The following is a 9,209-nucleotide window of genomic DNA, read 5'->3' on the forward strand; positions in this document are numbered from 1 at the left end:
GAAATAACGTATATCAATATTAAATATGCTTTATTTAGGTTATAAATGCCTTTGAACACTCACTAAGATTCATTTTTCCATTTTATAATTACGAGGCATTGTTTACAACAAGAAAATTAATAAAATAGATGTAGATTTCAATTTTTTGTTTTAAATAAGTTAGTTTTCATAATAAAAACATATAAGAAGCGAGAAAAATTGAATTTTTTATTAATACTAGAAAATTCACTTTGAGGTGAGGCGAAATACATGGGAATCAGGGGGGATCATCTTGTACACCCATTGAGGGATCATCTTGCCCCAAATGCCACTATTTTGTAACTTGTTCGTAACTTAACCTACGAGCTCTGTTATTCCATAATACCAATCAGAACACTTAATTAAAGATATACTGAAGCTGTGAGTACAAGAAAAATGGGATTTCAGCTGCTACAACAAAAGTTATCTAAGTACAAAGTAAGGCTTTCCTTAGATCAAAAGTATGAAATTTTTATTTTTTACAATAGAATTTTTTCAATGACGCGTGTTGTCATGACAGTTTGACTGACTCATAGGTATGTCATAATAATATATTTATTTGTTTCGTGGCTAATGAGCCAATACAAAGAGGTTGTCGCAGTAATACTGGTTAATTTAAATTACAAAGTTACATAGCTAAGTTTCTCATTTTTTTTTCTTCTAGAACGGTTTTAATGAATGTGTACAAATTTTTCGCAGAGTTAATTAGTGGTAATTCTAATATGTTTAAAAAATCTGCTTTTATCGTCTCTTCGATCAAGGATGAGGATATAAATCGAGTTCTTTCCAGTGAGTGAATTGGGCATATCATTACTAGATGATAAAACAAATCTGTTGTCTCTCTTCCACAGTCATCACAGAAGCCCAACGTTCCGAATCTATACGTTTTCTTTTGAATTGACAATCTTGAGCAAAATTTGTTCAAAAGACGAATTTGAGCTAATACCCGAATAATATTTAATGAGATTTTTAATTTAAAATATTTTTGTGGACCTTTATATAAATTTAGTTGCGGTAGGATCTGTAATGACTGGGACTCACATATTCTACTCAAATCTTTTGTAAACAGGAACTGCTTATATTTTTCTATCCATATCTTTCTTTTCATTTGCAAACTATCCAGTGTAAGAGTATCCCATTTATTTCTTTCATCTATAAGTTCAAACAAATATCCGACTTGTTCGCACCAATTATATTTAGTGTGAGATTTTTTACCATTGGCTAGACCTTTTAAACGCAAGAAACATATTTTCGGGTATCGATCGTCGTCCATTAAGAGGATTTTTTCTATGAAACCTAAAGTTAATTTAAAAACGGTGGCAGATAGCTTTGTTGCTCCTAATTCGAATCTTAGTGCATAGCCGGCGGTATTTTTTGGTAAAACGAGGTTTGTATTTTTTCTATCTCTTCCATATATCTCAATCCCCAGACAGGAATTGCGTAAAACAATGTGCTCGTGACCAAAGATACAAACAATTTGTCCACCGGTTCCCAAGTCGTAAGATTTAATCTATTGATCAAGGACGACGTCGCACCTACAGCTAAATTCGTTTTGCTCATGGCAGAATCTGTAGCCGTTTTAAAAGTTGCCAAATTTGCGAAGGTTACCCCAAGATATTCGTAACTAGAAACCACCTCCACCTCCTGGTCGTCCCCATATGCAAAGCGACCGTATTTATAGTTGTAAGCATGTCCTCCCTTTTTAAAAATGACTATTTTAGTTTTTTTGATATTTATTTCAAGACTATTCTTATCACAATATTTTTTAATTGCTTTCAAGGTTTTTTTCATGTTAATACAAGAGTCCGCAGGAATCGCGATGTCATCGGCATATGCCAACAAGATAATTTCCACCAAGTGGTTATCGAGACACCCCTGATTCCTTCGTCCTTCAAAAACTGATCTAAATCAGCTATAAATACGTCAAATAACAAAGGGCTCATGACCTTCCCCTGCAAGACCCCCCTGGTTACCTGTGTTTCCTTCGATATACCTCGCGAATTTTTGACTGAGACATTTGCCTTTTCATATAGATTTATTAATATATTAATCAATTTACTACCTGTTCCAATTTGATGTAATTTTTTCCAAAGCAAATCGTGAGCAACCGAAGGAAAGGCACCACGAAAGTCTATAAAAAGGACAAAGAGTTTTCCCTTTTCGAGAGACAGGCGGGACTGAATCAATGCGTTTAGTGAGAATATATTATCAAGGCAACTTCGATTTTTTCTAAATCCCGCCTGCCACTCTGGTAATAACTTAATAAGGCTCCACTCTCCAACCACCTTCCCAAACGGTCCGTAAGTATTTGCATAAAAATTTTTTTGTCCTACCTGCACGGAAAGTATGTCATTTCGGGCACTTAAGGCGGGCGCAAAGTAACACATTACGCCCGGGAGTGGGGGAAGCGGGCGGAAAAGTATTTTGCGCCCGCTTGTATGACGTCAGCGGGCGGTAAAGTATTTTCCGCCCGCTTCGCCTACCTCCGAGCGGGCGGAAAATACTTTACCGCCCGCTTGTTAATTATTCGATTTTCTTCATTAAAATGCGACATTTTCGACTTTCTTTTTGTGTTGACTATAAAACTGCAAACATTTTCAACTTGTTTTATTTTGTCTATAAAAATTTGCAATTTTTTTTTATTTTCTCTAAAAAAATAATGAGACATTTGGTTTTGTTCCCATTTCGTTTATCAAAATTGTCAATTTTAAAAGTTCTTGTTTCAGTTTTGTTTAATTATTAATTACTACGTTCTAAATAAATACTATGTTTCCAGAATACATTGTTTTTTATTTCTATTTTAAAACTTCTATCATTATAGACTTCATTCGATATAATGTTTATATAGAGCTTAATTTTTAACTAATATGAGCGTTTAATCGTGCGTGCCCTCTATGCCATACTTTCCATGCAGTTAGGACAAAAAATTATGTTCGCATCATGGGCGCAAAGGTGATTACGACTTTGGCGAAATTTCGGGACCTCGGGGACACTTTCGCTCCCTCGGCTTCGCCTCGGGCGCGAAATTGTGTCCCCTCGCTCCCTTCATTTCGCCATCGTCGCAATCACCTATTTTGCGCCCTTGTTACGAAAATAACTATTAAAATGCAGTTCATCAATGCTATAGGTCGGTAATTCGCCAGGTCCATTTTGTCTCTCTTTTTAAATATCATTCTGAGAAAAGTGTCACCCCATGAACTTGGTAATTCTTGTTTTTCCATAATATTATTAAATAAGTGTACTAAGTAAAGAATGCAAGAATCGGGTAAGTTTTTAAAAAATTCATAAGGGATTCCATCCGGCCCTGAGGATTTACCTTCCCTGCACTTTTTCAAACTCCATTGAACTTCCTCAGATTTTATTTCTGCTTCAAAAAAAAAAGGTTGATATGGTCTGAGATCTCGAAAGGGATATCAGGTTTTTTTGGGAAGGTCGACTGGAGATAAGCGTGCCATTTATTTAAGTCTATTTCATCCCCTGTCCATTTTCGGAATCTAAAATTTTTCACTGACTTCCAGAAGGTAGAAGAATTCTTAGCAACTGTAATTTCGTTCAAAATTAAATTTTTGTAAGTTTGTGTTTTAGTTGGTTGTAAATTTTTGTATAACTTTTTTTTTCAATATAGTTCAATACTAAATCTGCCAACTCAAAATTATTATTTTTACATGCTTTCAGTAAATCATTTAGTTCTCTTCTACATTCCCAACATTCATTATCATACCAAGGCTTAGAATTTGTTTTTATTGTACTCTTTTTATTTCTTCTCATTCCTAAATTGGTCGCGGTATCGTAAATATGATCAAGTAGATTTGTTGCCATAACATATTCACATCTGTGGATTCTACAAAGTTCTTCGGGGGCCCACTCATAAGTTGTTGATAATCATTCGTGCATTCTTTTTTCCACTTCAGATTGATCTTGACAATATTCTCATTATCTTCCCCTATGCCTCTAATTAAATTTACTCGAATCGGGAAGTGGTCTGAATTAGAAATTATAGTATGAACCTCAAAATCATTTATAAATGTGTAATTAGCTGGATTGTCACTATTTGTTCCATCATTTAAGACTATAAAACCATTATTTTCCATTGTCTCGACTAGTTTTCTTCCCCTGTTATCTAGTTTCTTATCACAATTCAATCTTTTACTATTTATTTGCAAATTATCCGGTATAATATCATTATTTAGTTGATTTAAATTAGAGATGCGAGAATTAAAGTCCCCCCCTATAAAGAAAGGTAAATTTGGGAATTTATTTATCAAATTTACTATCAAATCATCACATTTTACAAGGAAAGATGCAATGTCGTTACTCGGTGAAATATAAACAGAGCCCAAAATATATTCTGAGTCGAAACTCGTTAATTTGACAAAAATACAATATTCGGATATATACAATGTCTCATGTTTATATTTACTTTTGTTAAAGGAGATAAAAAGACCTCCCTTTGCTCTTCCCTTTATAGCAGTTCTAGTCGCCTTGCTGAAAACCACGCTGACGTCTCCCAGATGAGTCACTATTGTTGACGTTGGGTCATTAACAGACCAAGTTTCACATAAACAGAGAACGTCCACGTCCTTGATTGCAGGAACCAGTGCCGAGACATTGCGTAATCCCCTGACGTTCCAGAAAAAAAATTTTGAAGAATGTGTTTTGTTTTGGCGCTATTCAAGTTTTGGTTGTGTGTTTTTTTGCAAACAGGAAGTGTTATCTAAGTAATAATCCTTGATTGATTTATCTGATTGTGAAGTTTTGGTCTTCTTAGTGTATTTTCTTTTGGGAAGGAGTTGATTAGTACCCAGAGATCTTACTCTTTTGCGGCTGCTTAAGGACAAAGTTGAGATTGATGAATCATCACTTTCCCAGTTGGAAAGTAAGTCATCATTTTGAGAGTTTCCTGATTTGGAAAATAGGTACTTCTGGATGGCCAACAAGTCATATGTGACATTATCCATGAGAATTTTCGATCCTTTAATTATTGCTATTTTGCCTCGTTGCTCTAAAAGAACCTTGGCTTCTCGCAAATTATCGTATTCCTTTTTCCTGTTTTCTCGAAGATGTTTCGTCATGTCATTCGCAAAGCCCACTTCCAGGTCTCGAAAGTTTTTAGCATTTTGAAAAACAGCAGACTTACAGTTTTTGTTGACGAAAGATACAAGGATTGGTCTGGAACCTTCCTGATTTCCTAGTCTTCTTACGTAGGAAATTTCAGCATCTTGGATATTCACGTCAGCTCTTGAAAAAATAGACTTCACTGTTTCTCGGAGGTTAGCATTCTCCTTGGGACTGTCCTTCACTTTAAACAAAACTAAATTGTTTTCTCTTTCTTTATTTAAGAGAAAATCAATTTTCGATTCACAATTCAGTATCTTTTCCGTTAAAAGACTATTGTTCGCTTTTAACTCACTGTATTTTAATTTGTAATTCGCAATATCACGGGATAATTTTTCATTGTCTGATCTTAATGATTTTATATCACCTTCTATAGAATCCACTTTTATATTAAGAGAACACGTGTCGCTTTGAATATTAAGTAATAATTCTTTTAACTCCTCGTTGGTTGTCATTTCAACTTCAAATTTAAACCCTTTCAATCTCGAGAAAATACACAAATTTAAAGTTTCGAAATAAGATTCACCAAATACGGAGCGGTTTGTAAACACGTCTACTCTCTGTCATTGCCTGCGAGCAACCTCATAGGTATGTCATTGACAACGTATTACCGTATTTGCCTAAAAAATTACGCTAATAGGCTCTCCAAAATTCAAAAGGATCATCTTGCCCCAGGGGATCATCTCGTACACCTTTCCTCTAAAAGTTTAAAGTATCAATTTCTTAAGGCTATGTCCAAGTTGTGAAATGTAAACAAACCAAAAGGTTACTACACCAGCACTAAAAACTCAATTTTGCGACAGCCAATTCTCCCACAAAAAATAACATTTTTACACTTTCTTTACGAAAATGGAAAATTAGAGTATCAAAGTTTCCAAAAAAATCATTTTTGACTATGAGCAATAAAAAGCAATTAGTAAAATAACTAATTAAAATGACCTGTAAAATGGCATTTTTGACGCGTCGCGAAAAATAAACTGTTTGAGTATATCAACCGCACGGATGATGAAGAAGTTCCATGTCAGCGATTGGACCTTCAACATGTGGAAGGGTAAATTTTTCCCTTTCCTCCTTGAAATTACAAGAGAAAGGGTAAAAACTTCTTCATCGTCCGTGCGGTTGATATAGTCAAACAGTTTAATTTTTCGCGACGTGAACTCTGTTGCTCGCTGCGCGTGCGCAGACCGTACCAAGGTCGCAATGACATCACCATGCAAAAAGGCACATTTTGTTTTTGACTAAAACTCAGTGGTTTTCTCATTTTTTCAGTTATTCAAAGTTTAGTAACCAAATTCGATACTTTAGTTCGCCATTTCCATAAAGAAAATGTGAATTTATATTGATTTACGCAAATGGGAACAGCGAAAAAATGCTTCATTATAGACCGAATAGTGAAGCATTTTTTCGCCGTTCCCATTTCCGTAAATAAATATAAATTTATATTTTCTTTATTGAAATGGTGAACTAAAGTAACGAATTTGGTTACTAAACTTTGAATAACTGAAAAAATGAGAAAACCACTGAGATTCAGTCAAAAAAAAAATGTGCCTTTTTGCATGGCAATGTCATTGCGACCTTGGTACGGTCTGCGCACGCGCAGCGAGCAACAGAGTTCACGTCGCGAAAAATTAAACTGTTTGACTATATCAACCGCACGGACGATGAAGAAGTTTTTACCCTTTCTCTTGTAATTTCAAGGAGGAAAGGGAAAAATTTACCCTTCCACATGTTGAAGGTCCAATCGCTGACATGAGACTTCTTCATCATCCGTGCGGTTGATATACTCAAACAGTTTATTTTTCGCGACGCGTCAAAAATGCCATTTTACAGGTCATTTTAATTAGTTATTTTACTAATTGCTTTTTATTGCTCATAGTCAAAAATGATTTTTTTGGAAACTTTGATACTCTAATTTTCCATTTTCGTAAAGAAAGTGTAAAAATGTTATTTTTTGTGGGAGAATTGGATGTCACAAAATTGCGTTTTTAGTGCTGGTTTAGTGACCTTTTGTTTTGTTTACATTTCACAACTTGGACATAGCCTTAAGGTCAAAGCATAACCATGTCTTAAGGTTTGATCAAGCATCAAGGTTTCATCTTGAGTCAGGGCTGGATCATGGCACAAGGATTGCTCATGGCTCAAGGCTTGGTTACGGCTCAAGGCTTGATCATGGCTCAAAGTAAGATCATGGCTCAAAGTTGGATCATGGCTCAAGGCCTGGTCATGACTCAGGACTTGATCTTGACTCAGAGCTTGATCATGGCTCAAGGATTGATCATGGCTCAAGGCTTTATCATGACTCAGTATTTGATTATGACTCAGGGCGTGAACATGACTCAGGGCTTGAACATAGCTCAAGGCTTCATCATGACTCAAGGCTGGATTTTGACTTAAGGCTTGATCTAGACTTAGGGCTTGATTAAGACTTAGGGCGTGATCATGGCTTATGTCTTGTTAATGGATCAAAATTTGATTATATCTCAAGTCTTGTTGGTAGCTTCGGATTTGTTTGTTGTTTAAGTCTTGATCGTGGCTCTAGTCTTGTTGATGTCTCGAAACTTGATCGTGTACTCATATCAGAAAAAAAGTTGTCTTCTACATTTAATTTGTTATACTCTGGTGCGGGAACCGATATATTGGTCGACATATCTAACTATTGGATAATGTATCCAAGCGAAAATGTACCCTACCTATCGCAAAGAAAATGCAGCTAAAAAGTTGGACGTATTAACAGAGAAAATGTTACCTTACCCAATTAATTGGATTGCGTTCTAGAATCTAACGAGTTAGATACAGAAGCTGACTATTTTGTTTCGTGTGGCTCTAGTCTTGTTAATAGATGAAGACTTGATTATCGATTAAAAGTTGATTATATCTCTTGTTGATAGCTCAGAACTTGATCATGGCACAAAGTATTTTAATGGATTAAGTTTATATTATATAGCTCAAGTAGTTTGTATTATAGCTCAAGTATTAATGGTATCTCTAGACTTGATTATCGCTCAAGTCTTGATCATTGCTCAAGGCTCGATCATGGCTTGTCTTATTCACAGAAAAAAGTGGTATAAATTTTGTTGCGGGGAATTTTAACCAAAGCTAATTCACATAGACAGTGGGGCCCTCACTTAGGGGAAAATTTATTGCAGGGAATTTTTACCTCAAAATCAGGTTAAAATTTATACTTTATTTAGTGTTGATGGCTTGAGCCATAACCAAGCCATAACCATAACCCACAGTCATCAGCACCCACTTACTTTAGAAGCTAAATTTTTAAAATAAATATTTTTTATGAAGCTGTACATTGCACCCAGTTATCAGCAAGAACTTAATTTTATAAAAGTAAGTGGGTGCCAGTTTCAGCTTCATTATTATATTTTAAAATATATTTTCTTAATTCAATTTATCGTTCTTAACAATAAAAAATCGGGAAATGACTATCAAAAAATTGGCGTCTATCTAAAATTTGCTATATATTTATGTAAGTCATACATTGTTTTCAAAGTTGATACAAATGTCAATGATAACGATGTAACATAACAAAACAATTGATAGTGAATTTAATTTCTAATTAAAAGTAAAAAAGATAAACAGATAAACTAACTCTTGTTGCTTCTATATATAATCTGATAATTACAGCTGTATTTAAATTTAATAAAAATTTAGGTCATAATGCTTTGTTGTCACATATTGAGAATGTAATCAACAAAAAGTACAATGTAAATCAAAAAAATTGGAGAATTTAAACATAATAAGAAGTAAACTCAATAATATTATAACTGAAATAAAGGAATATAGACAAAATTTTATAAAGCATATGACTTTTCTAACTTAATTTGAAACGCAGATTTCATTACTTTCCTCATACTTTAATTTCTAACTTTTGATTAATATCAGCGATTGCTTTTTGTATACTTGCATCTGATGCAATTAAAACTTCCTTCATAGTGCTCTCCAATGGTTTGTTCATTGCCTTATTCAGCACATTATTAACAAATTCAATTAGTTTCGATACTTCAATCAGACGGAAATTTTCAACTTCATATTTAATACTGTCATCAATTGCTTTATAAATTTCT

Source organism: Leptopilina heterotoma, unplaced genomic scaffold (genome assembly GCF_015476425.1).
Source record: "Leptopilina heterotoma isolate Lh14 unplaced genomic scaffold, ASM1547642v1 Lhet_43, whole genome shotgun sequence".
NCBI classification, from domain to species: domain Eukaryota; kingdom Metazoa; phylum Arthropoda; class Insecta; order Hymenoptera; family Figitidae; genus Leptopilina; species Leptopilina heterotoma.